Here is a 16,449-nt window from a genome sequence, read left to right as displayed (position 1 = left end):
CCTCCCAGAGGAGAGAAAACTGCGTGACCCAAGTCACCTGACAGCCACACGCATATATACACACACTCGCTCATGGAGTAACATAATAGCGCACAGAAGTGAGAACTACTGGGAGGGGGGTGGCTGTCCAGGAGCGCGCTGTTGTTTATTGCAGCGGGCACTTGGGGGAAATCGGTAGGTAAATATAAAAGGCTGCTCGGGGCCGACAACGCCTGGAAATTGCCTCTCCTACCTTTCCTCGAGTATACGAATGTAGTAGTTTTATAACGGTTAACAGTGGATGAAGGGTGGGGAAAAAAACTCTGCTTATGCTCAAAGGCAGCAGAAAGTGAAAAGATTCGCTGCAGGAGGACTGTTCTCGACAGCTGGGACACTAGGGAAGGGCAAGTTGCCCCATAGTTTAATAAAAGGCAAAGCATGGGGCATTTACAGCGGGTGCCCTTTATTTTATTGGCTTCCAAAGAGACCAGAGGAAGGGGAAGAGCCAGTATCTGCAATACACAATGCTGTGTGTGCGTGTGAAGCCTTGATAGTAAAACTTACTAGTGAGTGGGTAAGCATGTAGTCATACTACAAATGCCAGTGTTACATACAATCAGATTATCCGGGGTTCTGTTTTTTAAAGGCCGATTTTCCCATGGGGTGAGGTGGTTATGAATTTGCTTCCGTTTATGCTCTCCCGTTGTGTTTGTGTACCCTGCGCAACACGGACCAACTGCTATTATGTAGTACTATTCTGATCTGAATCACATGACAGCAATAGAAGAGGGAGCTGACCAGCTGCTTCACTCATAGGGATGCGGTTAGTTTTTGTTTTTCCTCCACACTTTCCGGCCTGATCCGGCTCATTTTTTTTTTAGTTCCGCCTTTCTTTTCTGTCCTTTTCTCCCCCTGTCCCAAACGCGGTCCTGTTCTGTTAAGATTTTGGGTGTTTCTGGTACTGGGAGACAAGACAAATTCCAAGTTCATTTACCCAGTTTCTTCCAATATTAAAGGATCAAAGTTAATTAGAAATCTTGTTTTACATTCCCAAAAAATATATTTGCAATATCATTTTGAGGTTCAGCATGTTTTACTATATGTTTATTTTACACACACACACAAATATCCAACTAGAATCACCAACTCAACATTATATTGTCTATAAACATGCATGTGACTGAGTAAGGAAACCATTCTCGGAGCTCAAACCTAACTGAAAGGCATTCCTTGTGATCTATGATGGCCTTATTATGTCTTCTGAACTACATTGGCCATTTTAGTTCTATATTTTAAAACTGTTCGTGTGGAATGTAGAGAGTCATATACAAATTAGAAAATCTTGTATACTGCAAGCGTGGATATTCATTTCACTTGCTAATTGAGGTCCTTGGGTAGGTCTAAGAAAAGTATGTGAAAAAGAAACAGAATTATTGCAATTATTGAATTAGTGCAGGTATGCCAAAGGTGGATTGAAAATGAAAATTATCTTGAATCCTACGTGTATACTCACTTTCATCCTTTTCACACCAAAATAGAGGACAGAAAAGGAGGTGACAGGGTTTGAGGTACACTTCATCATGAGAATGCTTTGATCTTTAAAAACTCTCTTCTATTCTGCTTACTTATGACATAACTAATAAAGCAATTTGCATCAAAAATTCAGTAAGTATGAGGAAAAATATTGCCACTTGCCCTTTTGACTTGGTTTGTGGTATGATGTACCCCACAGGGAAAAATAAAAAAAACCAGCTATAGGTTACTGTTTGTATATATTTGTTCCATGTATTTTTTTTTGTTACTTAAAACTTTTTCCCTTTTATCACCTTCCAACTTTTCACTTTATATTAGTTTGGATTTTACTGGTGTTTTTTTTTTTTTTTTAAAAAAACAACTATATATAAAATGCATGGAGAAATGAGGATTAGTTTTGGTTTCTGTTTTTCTTTTTGCCTGGACTTGTTAAATATGTCAATTTAATCATTTTAATTTACTGCTTGTATTTTAACAGGCAATTATAAACCAAGTTCTGCAAAGCTAAATGCAGATATAGTAATTCATAAGGTTTATTAAAATGGGGACTTTTCTTGAATCAATAGACTTAGATAATTTCAGATACATTTGGCCTAGGGAATATTTTGCTGTCTCTTCTTTCCTCTTCCTTCCAGTCATGGGACTGAATCCAAAGCCTGTCTGTGGGAGGAAGTGTTTGTAAGTCCTCTGATTCATCTCTCGGCTGCATTAACTCTCCCTTCCCATTTGTATTTGTGCAATAATAGGACCTTGGTGGTTTCAACTTCAATCCTGCTTGCTTAGACTGCTTAAATATGATGAAATTTCTTTGGCTCTGTTGTTTTGACTAATCTGGTGACTGACTGGACAATTGTCCTGAATTTGCCTCATTAAAAATGGAAACTTACAGTAATCTCATTTCCAGGTTCATTAATGTTTTATCTGCTATACTGTGAAGTGGATAAATGAATTGTTCCTTTCTGTGGAGCGCTTAGCACTCTGGAGCGTGGTTATTTGCTTATAGATATTTCATTTTTAATACATACTGATGTTACCTAGCTGAAATGTTGTCAAGCAAACAACCAAATCCAGAGAGCACCAAAGGACTCCACAATTCCACCCTGAGTTACAGTTATGATTCATAGAAACACAGGTACAGAGCCTTCTTTAGCTTGTCACCCTTCCTGGCATCTGTTGGTAATGTGGGAGACCCATTCTACATACAGTATCTCAGAATATTTACCAATGTAAAGATATTATTATTGACACTAAATACCTATTTCCCTGGCTCAGCTGATAAAGGAGAACCTTGTGGCTTAGTGGTTAACACATCTGCCTAATATGTAATACAGCCCAGGTTTGAATCCCAGTAAGGGTATGGCTAGCTGATGAGAGCTAAATAGCTTGAAATAGATCTATACTAGTCTCCCTTTATTTATTTATCAGCACAAATACAACACAAATGTAACAAAGGCAACAGTAAAAATATTGGGTTTCTGTCTGGATGGTCTCTTGTGACGAGCCGATAGATAGAGAAAGGAAGCAGTAGGCTTCCTCCCATATTTGGGCATACCAGTGGTTGTGACACTAAATACATACATACATACATACATACATACATACATACATACATACATACATGTGTGTGTGTAAACCTGTGTGAAATTGCTTTCAGACAAATTTTAATATCCAGTGTTCATTGTATAATTTGGACATTATTTTCTTCTTCATTCTGTTTCACCCTCATTTGTTTTTCCTCTTGACAAAAAAGCAATGCCGAATACACCAAAATGGAACTCTCAAAATATGGATGTTCCATAGATATTTGCTCCTTTAATTTTTAAGCTACCGTGTCTCCCCGAAAATAAGACTGGGTCTTATTTTCTTTTGACCCCCAAAATAAGGACTTGGCCTTATTTTTGGGAGGTCTTATTATTTTTGAGCCAAGGTAGTGCAGTGGTTAAATGCAGCACTGCGGGCTACTTCAGCTGACTGCAGTTCTGCAGTTCGGCTGTTCAAATCTCACCGGCTCAGGGTTGACTCAGCCTTCCATCCTTCCGAGGTGGGTAAAATGAGGACCCGGATTGTTGTTGGGGGCAATATGCTGACTCTGTAAACCGCTTAGAGAGGGCTGAAAGCCCTATGAAGCGGTATATAAGTCTAACTGCTATTGCTACTGCTAATTTGAGGTGCAGGAGGGGACGATTGTGGTCACCTCATGGCTGCTGCTGTTTTGCAATATTTTGGGGGAGGTGTTATTGTGGGGGGAGGGCTTATTTTAGTGCAAAAGCCCAATTGGGCTTATTATCCAGGGAAGTCTTATTTGTGGAGAAACTCTGGCTTTCAGACTAGAATAATATCCATTATTTTCCATTATTCTGTCCCTTCCCTGGTTATTTTCTAGAAAACCCTATTTACTTTAAAAAGTACCCTTGATACTGCCACACCTGTCTTTGTTTTATTTGGGGGAGGTTTGGAATCCTTTTGAAGTACTACACACTTTATTTCCATTTAACTTTTCACTTACTTGTTCATTGCTGTGTGCCAGAACAATAGTACCTCTAAGAGGTGCTTAAAGAAGTTGCTAGGCTTCCAGGAAATATTTTATCGGATCCATTGCTCAATAAATCCACTTTTTGTGGCACATCTTGTTGATGTCAAGAATCCTCTTATTCAAAGTCTCATTGTGAATATTACTGCTTTATATTGCAGAACATGAAAATAAGACTATAAAAGGGCTCAAAAAGTGATTTTTAAGGATGTTTACATTTTGATTTTTTTTTTGTAAAATGAGTATTTTCTGTAGTCCTCCACTTCATCTCTGCTGCATCAACTCTGCCCCCTTATATGTTATTCAATAGAATTAAATAAATAAAAACCAACTAGATTTAGCACATGCAGCTCCACAAATTACACATAAAACACATTCAAATGGGAAAGGTAATATTTGTAAAAATAATAAAGGAAGGATACAAATAAAGCAAACTGTTCAAGATATATATCTTGAGTTTTTGTCCTCAGAATGAAATTGTATTTTTAGTTTGGTTTATTGGTTTTGTATGCCGCCCACTCCCGAAGGACTCCGGGCAGCTCACAATAAACGGGAGGGAATAAATAAGACAATACAAACAATTTTAAAATTCACAACAGTCACAATTAAGACAGGGCTGGGTGCTTTTTTCATCCAACAATTCCATCATTGCTTTTCATTTGTGTTTGAGCAGCTCAATCCCTTCACAAGAAAAGCAGTGTAAGGTTGCTCAACAAGTTTCGTTACCAAATCTCTCTCTCCCTCTCTCCCTCCTCCCGTCATTCCAAATACGGGTCTGTTTATTGTTTCCCGAGTCGTATTTTCCACGCACGGCCACTAGATGGCACTGCGGGAACGGCTTTCGAACGAAGCACACCCGTGTTCTTTGGACGCCAAGTTACCTGTGGAAGAGAATAGGAGCGAGATTTCGCAGTAACTTTACAAATCCTTCTCCGGGGGTGGAGCGAAAAGGAAAGCAAAGCGGGCGCTCCACTGGGACTAGTGGAGTACCGTAGCTCCTCTTCTTCCCCCGCTGTCCTTTTTACACAAGCCGATCACCGCAGAGCTATTTTTTTTTTGCGATCTGCCGAAGCGGGATATGCGTAGCAGATTCTCCTGGCGGAAAATGAAAAGGTGGGAGTTTTTATTTACTGAGAAGCGGGGCTCTGCCTCCTCTTGCGGATCTACGGAAACGTGAGTTGCGCGTGGGGCGGGGAGGGGGGGGGCTCTTTGAAAACAAAACAGCTGCTGAATAGAAATAATCCCTTGTCGGGCCGGGTTGATGTGGTGGTGAGACTGTTTTGGACGGGGTCCCTTTCCTCCTGCCCTTCCTTCTAACCCCAGGATCTTCCATCTTCCTAATCTGCGCCAGAAGCAAATCCATATACATAGTATGTTCTAAACAGGAAGCGGTAGAGCAAACCAGATTCTTGAGTATGAGCAGAGGGCTTTTTGCAGTTGAGTTGGGCAACTTGCAACAGGAGCTTAATGTAAATTATGTGTATGAGTGAGTGAGTGAAAGGGGTTTCTAAACAAGAATGACCTGACCCTCGTTTGACATGTACAGGTAGTCCTCAATTTATAACCACCATTGACCAATTTCTGTTGTTAAGTGAGACATTTGCTAAGTGAATTTTTGCCCCATTTCACGACCTCTCTTGCCTCCGTGGTTAAGTGAATCACTGCACTTGATAAATTAGTAACCTAGTTGTTAAGTGGAACTGGTTTCCCCATTGACTTTGGTTGTCAGAAGGTCGCAAAAGGGGATCGCCTGAACCAGGGGCACAGAAACGGTTAACGTGTAAACCAGATGCCAAGCATCTGGATTTTGATCACATGATCATGGGGATGCTGGAAAGGTGATAACTGAAAAACGGTCATAAGTCACTTTTCAGTGCCATTGTAACGTTGAACGGTCACTAAATGAAATGTTGTAAATTGAGGACTACCTGTATGCGTGGTCTGCATCTTACACGCCCCCGGAAGCACTTCATTTGGGCTACAAGATGCTTCCAAATGGGAGGCAGAACTTGACAAGGAGTCTCAGAGAGTCACTAACCAATTAGTGAACTAATTGTCTCCTGCAAACTCCACTCCCCTTTCGCTGATCTACAGGTTATTTTGATTGTGTAGCATCCCGTCCCTTTCTTCTGGATGGATCACTGACAGTAAAGGGGAAAAAAAAAACCACACCGTGCGAGGGTCAGTATCTGGGCCTCCAGATGAAATGGCAGGGGACGGATTGTACAGTGTAAGGCTTATGAGGAAGCACCCACTATCCCATGAATTTGCTACCTAGAAGAATGTGAGTTGTTGCAAAATCATGATAGGGGGTCCTTCCTACCCATTTGACTGGGGCAAAAGAAAGGGAAAATGTTGAGTAACCAGCCAGTCCCTGCTGGTTCACTGTCTCCATTAATTATAAGCATCCTCTGCCAACAATCTGATCTGTGTTAGGCAGGGCTGCTGCTAAAGCATTTGATATTTAGGAAATTAATTTTTAGAATTTGATCACTTCCTGTCATCTGCCATTCAGGAGTCTCATGTGTTGTGGCAGCAGATTCGGACAGTGAGGAGGTTGGGGAAGAACATGGGCCAGTCCTGGAGTCTGGGGAAGGTTCTAATGCGGGCTCTGTGTCAGAGGCAGAGAGGAGGCCAGAGCCGTAGGCCAGCTATCAGCTGCTGCCTTCGGAGTAAGATGTAAAGCTGGAGCCTGTTCCCAGTGTGCGCATGTGCAGAGTTGGGAATAAGACCAGATGATGAATGGCCCCTGCCAGAGGAAATAAAAGGGGAGCGAAAGGGGAGTGGAGTTTGCAGGAGACAATTAGTTCACTAATTGGTTAGTGACTCTCCGAGACTCCTTGTCAAGTTCTGCAGATATCGGCCTGCCAGCTCTCCAAGCCAGATAAGGTTTGTGACTGTAAATCCTCCTTTGAAAGACTTTGCTGGCTGTGAAGGAGCAGAATTCACTGTAATTTAATAAAACGTTTTTTTGCTGGAAGAAGGAGTTTGTTTCATGCTCTTGGGAAGCCTCAGCCAGAACCTCATGGTACACCATTCCTAAGCCTGTTCTTCCCCAATTCTCTGTCATCCACATGGGTTGGGTTACAGATGCAGGTTTTGCCTCAGGTTGCAGCTCAGAAGAGTGAGATCAGGGAAAGCTGCCTGAAGAGCAGACACTTTAATGGAAGATTAAGTATTATGGGTACATAGTTTAGGAGATTGAGCCACAGATGGATTTTTCATTGTGTGTAAATCTTCTGTGAAGCTGCTAATGGAATGTATACACACTTATGTGTGTAGGGGGGAAAAAATCCAGTGCATTTGTTGATTTTTGAAATTAGAAAGTTTGTATTCTTTACAAGAAGGGATGGGGTGGCTCAGTGGCTAAGACGCTGAGCTTGTTGATCAGAAAGGTTGGCAGTTCAGCGGTTCAAATCCTTAGCGCTGCGTAACTGAGTTAGCTCCCATTACTTGCCACAGTTTCTGCCAACCTAGCAATTCGAAACCACATAAAAATGCAAGTAGAAAAATAGGGACCACCTTTGGTGGGAAGGTAACAACGCTCCATGCGCTTTTGGTGTTTAGTCATGCTGGCCACATGACTAGCTCTTTGGATAGTGCTGGCTCCTTGGCTTTGAAATGGAGATGAGCACCACCCCCTAGAGTCAGGAACGACTAGCTCATATGTGCAAGGGGAACCTTTCTTTACCGTTATTCTTTACAAGTTCTTTAGTACCGATCCATTGTATTAATGTGTGTGTTGGCATGGGCATGTTTTAAGCACAATGAGACCTTGTTGTTATAAACAGAGTTTTTGTAAGAGAGACGAATTAGAGAATCCATGTGCCTGGAGCACAGATTCCTGCTTTATGTCTCTTTCTTGGACTAGCTGTGTATTTGCAAGGCTGGATACCAAAAGACAGATGGCCGAGTCTGTTGCATTTCCAATTTAAAGGATAATTTATCAGGTCAGGAGAAATAATCTCTACTTTGGACCTGGTAAAGCTGTTGGTACTTGACATATTGACATAAATTCGACCAAGAATTGGATCTGATGTGAAGGTGTTTCCAGAGCCAAGTATAGAAATGGGTATGATTATTTTCTCTGAATCAGAATTTGGAGTAAAGACATAAGGGATATAAACAGGTAGTTCTTCAGTGACAACAATCTGTTTAGGGACCGTTCAAAGTTATAACAGCACTGAAAAAAGTGACTTATGGCCATTTTTCACCCTTACAACCATTGCAGCATCCCCATGGTCAAAATTCAGACGCTTGGCAACTGACTCATATTTATGACAATTGCAATATTCTGGGGTCATGTTATCTTATTACGACCTTCGGACAACAGTCCATGGGGAAGCCACATTCACTTAACAATGGCAAAATGGGGCAAAACTCAGAATATACCTTTGTTCTGGGATTTGGTTTTGGCATTCTGATTTTTGATATACAATGAAGAGGGTTTTTCCCTCCTACAGACATAAGCATCTGTAGCAAGTTATAAAGATATCAGAGTGACAGTGCGTGTCTAATGACATTACATAAGTATGTCATTTGCATGATATTATGACATCTAATGCAAGTCAATAAAACATGTGATTTCAATTTTTACAAACCTAATGTCATTTCCCTCTCCCTGTAATTGTTTTGGAGAGGAGTTAAAATTATATTATGTGCAGAGCAGGGGTGGGTTTCAAAATTTGTTAGAACCTACTCGGTGGGCGTGGCCTCCTTTAGAGCCAAGGTGGCGCAGTGGTTAAAAAGCAGCACTGCAGGCTACTGCTAGATCAGCAGGTCAGCGGTTCAAATCTCACCGGCTCAGGGTTGACTCAGCCTTCCATCCTTCCGAGGTGGGTAAAATGAGGACCCAGATTGTTGGGGGCAATATGCTGACTCTCTGTAAACCGCTTAGAGAGGCCTGAAAGGCCTATGAAGCGGTATATAAGTCTACTGCTATTGCTATTGCTATTGCTCTGTGGGTGTGGTTTGCCACCCATGTGACCGGATGGGAGTGGCTTGCTAATGCCGCCGCTAACGCCGCCGCCCCACCCGCCTTCGGCCGCGTAGTGCACGCGAGCCCGCGGCTTTTGCAAGGGAAGGCCTGGAGGCCTTCCCTCGCGAAAGGTAAGCCGCCACCCCCCCACTTCAGCCGCTACCGCCGCTACCGCAGAGGTTTCCTTATTTTAACTATTTATCCAATCTTGGGTTCAGAGAGGGAATCTTTATTTCTGACATTTATTTCTGACCTCAGTATTTAGTCCTGTCCCTCTCACCCCGCATTCTTTTACCTTCCCATTGATCAAAACATTACTTTGCATATTGTATAATATTGGTGCCTTCATATCAGTGTTGGCTCCTAGTGGCAGCCTGAACAAGTCCTTAACAATTTTCTTGGCAGGGTTTTGGAAATGGCTTGCCATTGCCTCCTTTCTAGGGCTGAGAGAGAGTGACTGGCCCAAAATCACCCAGCTGGCTTCATGGTATCCTGTTTTCTAGCCTGGTGCCTTAATTACTGCACAGATCGACTCTCCTCAAATGTATCTCAATGGACTGTGTTTATTCTATAACAAATTAATCAGTGTGTACATAGGATTTTGGATATACTTGATGTACATTTTTGATACACTTTCAGTGCCTTTGTAACTTTGAACCATCGCTAAATGAACTGTTGTAAGTCAAGGACTATCTATGTATACTATTTTTCTTGTTTTTATTACTTTGGCGTATTTTTATGATATGGCAGTAAATCACCCGGTGTATTTATTATAAGCAAGAAAATGACATAAAACTTTTTGAAATGGCAGTAGGTTGTCAGATAAAATGGTGTCACCTATCTTGTCTTTTCTACTTTCTCATTTATTTCCTGAAATAATGTAAGGAAAGATGCTTGGGAACATAAAGTGCTGTATTGTAACAGATGAATTCCTGTAAGGTAGAATGGTCTGCATCACTTTTATTACAAGGATAACCTGCAAAATGGTTTTGTAGGTTTTTAAATGGGTTTTAGCTGAAAAATATCTTTTTTGTAGCTAACGCTGGCATGGATGACTGCATTTCACTATTCCAGTTGCAAAATGTAACCTCTTGTGAATTCCAGATGTTTTAAAAATCCAAACTGATTTTTTTCTTAGCTGGGTAAACAGCAAAGTTCTCAAATTGGAAATGATAAGAAAGCATAACAGTTAGCACTGCCAGAGGTAACATGTGAGATAATAGTTATTATTTTGTTTGCAGTTGGCTCATTGTTGTCCTTTTTCCTATTATCTGACAAAAGCCTTATCAAAACTGGAAAAGCTGTGCAGAATAAATATTTATTATAATGAACGTAACTCCAATGTAGGTATTACAAACATGAAGCGTTATAATTATGGAAGCAATGAATTACAATGCCTAGTAGTTTTGTCACATTTATCGGTGTTTCGCCCCCTTTAATAGATTAATAACATCAATATGCAGGCTTTTCAAAAATGTAAAGGGAACTTCTCACATCTTGAGTGATTATTTTGAATGCTGTCTCTACTGTTGATCAATAAAGGTTACTCAAATCTCATGCTTATTTTACTGAAATTTTGGAAGAACTAACTCTCCTGAATCTCCACGTATCACAATTTATACAAGAAGATAATTGAGCAACAGGTTGTGCTTAATCAATGATAAGTATTACCCAGTACAATAAGTTTAGATATCATGAGGCAGTAGTTTCAGGAAGATGACTTAGGCGTAGTTCCAAGGAATGTATTAGAAGGAGCCAAGCAATACGGTTAGGGTTAGTAAAGCTACTAAAATAATGACTTCATATTGGGGGTGAAATCCAGCAGGTTCTGACAGGTTCTAGAGAACCGGTAGCGGAAATTTTGAGTAGTTTGGAGACCCGATAACGGAAATTTTGAGTAGTTTGGAGAACCAGCAAATGCCACCTCTGGCTGGCCCTGCCCCCATCTATTCTCTGCCTCCTGAGTCCCAGCTGATTTGGAGGGAATGGGGATTTTGCAGTATCCTTCCCCTGCTATGCCCATCAAGCCTCACCCACAGAACTGGTAGTTAAAAATTTTTGAATTTCACCACTGCTTCATATCATATGAATCTAGCAAGTGCCATTTGTAAATTAAAGTTTGTGGCTTAATACAGGTAATCCCTGACTTACAACCATAATTGATCCTGGCAATTATGGTTATAAATCTTGATGATTGTAAAGCGAATCGTGTGGTGGAATGTGGTGCAGAATCTCAGAAGGAAGGCGGTCTTTCCCAAGGAGCTAAGAGGCAAATCAGCCTGGAATCGTTCGTATGCATCCTGTTTCCCCAAAAATAAGACCTTCCCGGATAATAAGCCCAATCGGACTTTTGAGTGCATGCGCTAAAACAAGCCATACCCTGAAAATAAGCCATCCCTGAAAATATTGCAACACAGCAGCAGCCATGAGGTGACCACGCTTGCCGCCAACTGCACCTCAAAAATAATAAGATCCCCCCAAAATAAGGCCAAGCGGTTCCTATTTTTCTACTTGCATTTTTACGTGCTTTCGAACTGCTAGGTTGGCAGAAACTGGGACAAATAACGGGAGCTCACTCCATTACGCAGCGCTCGGGATTCGAACTGCTGAACTGCCGACTTTCTGATTGAGAAGCTCAGTGTCTTAGCCACTGAGCCACCGCATCCCTAAAGCAAAGATAGCAGACCTATAATAATAGGCACCTTGGGTGCAATCCCAAAACATCTGGAGCATCATTTGAACGCCACCATCATCAGTCAGATGCAAAAGGTACTTCACTTGGAACAGCTTGCATGCTGTAATGTTACTTTTAACACCATCAAACAACAACATCTTTCTATGCCAAGTTCTTTGGAAAAACTTGATAGGTGAATAAAAATGCCAAATCCAGTCTAAACATGTGGTTGACTATGCAACAAACCATAATAATATAATTCAGTTCCTGAGAGTGGAAATCCTTGTTTTGACAGATAAACACCACTAATTGTTGTCTTCAAAAAAATATGAAAGAATTGTTTTGGTGGAGTGAAAAGCTTATGACAATTATTATGGCTAATTGTTATTAAATTATTAGTACAATTATACCTACTGTAATTATGCAGGGAGGTCCTCGGTAAAAGAATAATTAATTTAATCCCTGAACTACCTCAGTTAAAGACACTTATATTTATAAGGAACTCTATTGAGAAATGGGAGAAAAGTATGTTTTTATATCAGGATTGTATTTTTAATACAGAGTCCCGACTAAAGTTCTGAGTGGCTCTTCCGTTGCCAAGCAGTGCAGTCAGTAAGTGAAATATCACATGATTGCATCACTATAGGACATCAGTTCTGGCTGCAGTTGTTAAGCGAATCGTGTGGATGTTAAGCACAACATACTGTGACTTGTGACTTCCTGCAGGCTTTCTCTTTTTTTTTTTTTTTTTAAAAAACAACTTTTATTTGTTTTTAGACAAGGGCAAACAAACATAAAAATAAAAATAAAAAAACCCATCTTCCATTGCAAATTGTAGAAAGTGTGTCAGTTGGTTACAGTATTTCCATGCATCTTTTCCATAGTCATCACCTGCTTTTCATATCAAATCACATATTTTAAATTCACCTATATTCATGTATATCACAATTATTATATCTCAACCTTAATTTGACTATAATTGTTTTTACATCCTTTTATATATAATATTCAAAATCTAGAATAGGATTATATGATAACATTCTATTAAATCATCCTAAAATCATCCAATCACAATACATCTTTATAACATATTCTAGATAAAGCTTCTAAACCTCCTCTCATCATCTCCATGTGTTGTTTTTATAAAATTTCATATTATCAAACAAATATATCTTTATGTATTGTTATCATTATTTAACTATAGCTATTGTCACTTCATTTTATACATACTACTAGAAAACTATATTTAGCTTAGTTTTTATTATATATTTTCATTTCATCAACCTATATCTTTCCAATAATAGTATGGTCTTATATCTCTTGCCATTTGTAGCATTAATGTTCTAGTTACTTTCTTAATAAATCTTGTATAAACTTCTCTTGGCAACATGTTGTTCCTTTCGTATCTCATAAAAGCTTGAAACCCAACATATGTTCTTTCCATCAGCTTATCTTTGGTTATCGCTAGTGCTTCTGTCAAGATTTCTCTCCTTATCTTCATCAATTTTTCTCTCTTTTCTTCTTCTGTGCTTTGAAGTCTGGGGTAGAGTTCCGATCCATCTATCTCCCCTTTCCATATTCCGCTCTTGCCATTACCAACCACGCTCACTTCCACAGTTTTCTTATCTCTTTGCTCATTTTTTCTTCCATCTTTTGAACTCTGTCCTCCACTTTATTCATTTGGTAAACATCCTCAATTTCTCCATCAGATTTTTCTGTTTTATATTCCATATTCTCCATCTCTTTTCAATTCTCTCTGTCACAACTAATAGATTTTGAATTTCAAATATAATCATTTGCAATTTTACAGTTTCTTTTTCCTGCTGGGCCATTCTTTCAATTTTGTAAACACTGCCACTATAGGATTCAAGGCTATTTTAATAAAATTCAAACAGGTTCATTTATTTTCTTTCAAGTCAAAATGTTGTCTTCCCTCCAGTAGCTAGTGATAGAACTCCCAAAAGGCTCCTGTATAAACAACTTGTGCTCTTCCTACTATCACTGTCAGTAAACAAACTGAAAGAACCTTGAATCTCAAGTGATCAAAGAGAAAGAAGAAAAACAATGTATCCAGCCTCCAGTCTCTAAGTGGCAGTGTAACTGTTTTTCCTCCTGTTGTTACAACCCTCTTTATAATCCTTATTATCTTCTTTATATTCCAAGCTTAAGAAAGGAAAAAACCCTTAAATGGAGATCAAAAACAATCCAATCAATCCAATCAAGCATTATAAAAAAGAGGAGAATTTTAATCCATAAGTGAGAGAAGAGAGCTGACGTCGGGATGGCACAACGTGCGATCTTGGTACTGCGAAATCGCAGTCGAATTTCTGCCGCTGGATCGTCCATTTGGACCTAAACCGTCTCGCAGAGATGGTGATTGAGAAGGGCACCTCCTGCTGATCTCAGAGACACCGCAAAGTCCCTGAAAGATCCAGGAATAGCCTTTTTTTTTCCGGCAACAGAAACACAGCTAATGAAGCTGGTAAAGTTGGAACAGCTCCGGAACAGGAAGAAAGCGGGTAGAGAAAGTATGTCGAATTGGTGAGGAAATTTTATTATTGGAGGAAGAGACTACCCAAGAAAAAAAATCTAAGTTAAGTTAAGATTGAAGACAGAAGTCTAGGTGACGAGATTGATCTGCATTGAACTTAGTGTGTTATCCTGTTTCTAATTTATTTATTTTTTTACGGATGGAACTTTTGCAGGGGCTCCTTATTTTTTGAAACTGAATGGATTAATTCTTCTTCTTTTTTCACTTTTGCTTACACCTGCTGACTTTCTCATTTACTTTGCTTGCCAGAAGCCACCTGTGAAGGTTGCAATTAGCCATGATGTGATTGCAGGTCACTGCAACTTGTAAATGCATGCTGGTTGTCAAGCACCTGCATTGCAATCACATAACTGCAAGGGTGCTGCAACTGTGTCATTGTAAGTCTCCTTTTTCTGCCCCATTATAGCTTCAAACAGTGGCTGAACAAAGAGTTAGGAAATGAGGACCATCTGTTGATTTTGATCAGCCAATAGCTGACATACAGTGGGGAGTAGTTGCAATGGTTGACATAATGGGATAGGAGATCCAGGTTCAAATCCACACTCGGACATGAAAACTTGCTGAATGGTTTTAAGGCACTTGTTTTTCAGGCCAGCTACCTCATGGTATTATTGTGACACAAAATTGAAGGCAAAGATATTTTGGAGGCAGGATATAAATCTAAAACTGAGTAAATAAAACGTTATTGCTTTCAAGTAAACTTTTATCAAAGCAACCTGCTGATAAAAAAAGAGGCTGAAAATCAATTACATCTCAATCCCTATGAATAGCTTTCTCCATACCTGAATCCTGAAAATCAGATTTTTCTATGTGCAATTTACAGATTTTGTACTCACTAGGATGCATTTGTAATAGTTACAACATTGCAATACCGTGTTGATCTTTTCTGGTTACGCTTTTTTAAAATATAAAATTAGGGGGTTTTGTAATTAAAACTTGGGATTGCCAATACCCATCATGGCTTTTTATTTTTTCATGTGACATAATTTATATAAATATCAGCTTTTTTTTTACTATTTTTTTAACTGGCATTCTGTTTTTAGGCAAATTTCATGCCTCTGTCATTTCTGACATTTGGTACCTTAGAAATATGATTCTTCTGTATGTTGATTCTCCCAGCAATTCCTGAATGTTTCAGTGGTGTTTACTTTGACATGACTGGCATGCTCTGCTCCAAGTTGGCTCCTTACAGTGTTGTTTGTATTTTGAATATCTACTTTGCTACAAGGTGGATAATAATGTTTCCTGCGGTTTTCTCCACTGTTTGTTGCTAATAGCTTAATACAATTGTCAGTAGATAACATTTGGATCTATTACATGTTAAACATGATGTAAGGTCAATGGAGTCAGTTTTGTTCAGAGTCCATTTCATGAGTAGGAGGCCAGAATTCTTCATGTGATGAACTCTTAGAAATAGCAGTAAGTGAGCAGAGATTCTGTTTCATGAAGTATGTTTGAACTGTTGGCTTCATAAAGTACATCAAAGATAACAAAAAAACACCCTACATCTTCCATATCATACATATGTTTGTACAAAACTTACTTGCAATCTTTGTGTAAACTAGCGTAGTTATTAAACCATGCAATTATTTACAAAAGATTACCTGCTGTTTTAAAAAGCAAAATGTTCTGGTTGTTTTAGATAAAAGTAAACATAAAAGTAAATAATGATACATCCATATGCAGCTAACCATTATTCCAAGTCTTTTTTTTTTAATGACAGAAACTTTTATTAGATTAAAATAATTTATGTGCCTTTTGCTGTAAAATGTATTCATAGCTATCATTAAATTATCATTTTAATTATTTGAAATGTTTACTTGTCTTGAATTAATAATCCTCATAAAATATTTGCTTAATTCATAATTCATCTCTTGTTTTTCATTTTTTTTAGAAGACTATCTAAAAAATAAGAACTTTGTTTCCTTTATACTGTGTGTCCTAATAATTTCTTACTTGTTGAACTGGAATTTTGCGACCTCAAAATGTATCCTAAGCATTATTCACACATTTTATATATTAGCAATTTTATGAAGCAACACTATACATATTTTTCAAAAGATACCTTGCTTGATTGTTGTTGTTTTTCTCCCTCAAGATGGAAAAAGATCATTCTGACCAAGACCAACAAGATATTAATTTATGGTCCACCATAATGTAGTGCTGGAAAGGATGGCCATGTTATAGCAAAAGGCAAGATGAAA

The 16,449-nt window shown here is 39.1% G+C and overlaps 1 protein-coding gene across 6 annotated transcripts in view; it reads left to right on the top strand.

The window, feature by feature from the left end:
• Nucleotides 1–4,915: 4,915 nt before the first annotated feature.
• Nucleotides 4,916–16,449, top strand: part of ANKRD6 (ankyrin repeat domain 6) — a 94,495-nt gene continuing 82,961 nt past the window's right edge. For 3 of the 6 annotated variants that reach the window (XM_087718754.1, XM_087718755.1, XM_087718749.1), the window contains exon 1: nt 4,917–5,155. The gene's annotated coding sequence lies outside the window, so the exon portion shown is untranslated. Of the gene's footprint in view, nt 5,216–16,449 lie in introns of all 6 variants that reach the window. The other 3 variants (XM_087718756.1, XM_087718750.1, XM_087718753.1) reach the window with 3 other exon arrangements.

This window comes from Thamnophis sirtalis, unplaced genomic scaffold (assembly GCF_051295495.1).
Source record: "Thamnophis sirtalis isolate CommonGarterSnake01/CBP01778 unplaced genomic scaffold, rThaSir2_p1.2 scaffold_6, whole genome shotgun sequence".
NCBI lineage: Eukaryota > Metazoa > Chordata > Lepidosauria > Squamata > Natricidae > Thamnophis > Thamnophis sirtalis.
This window is presented reverse-complemented; position numbering and strand designations above follow the sequence as displayed.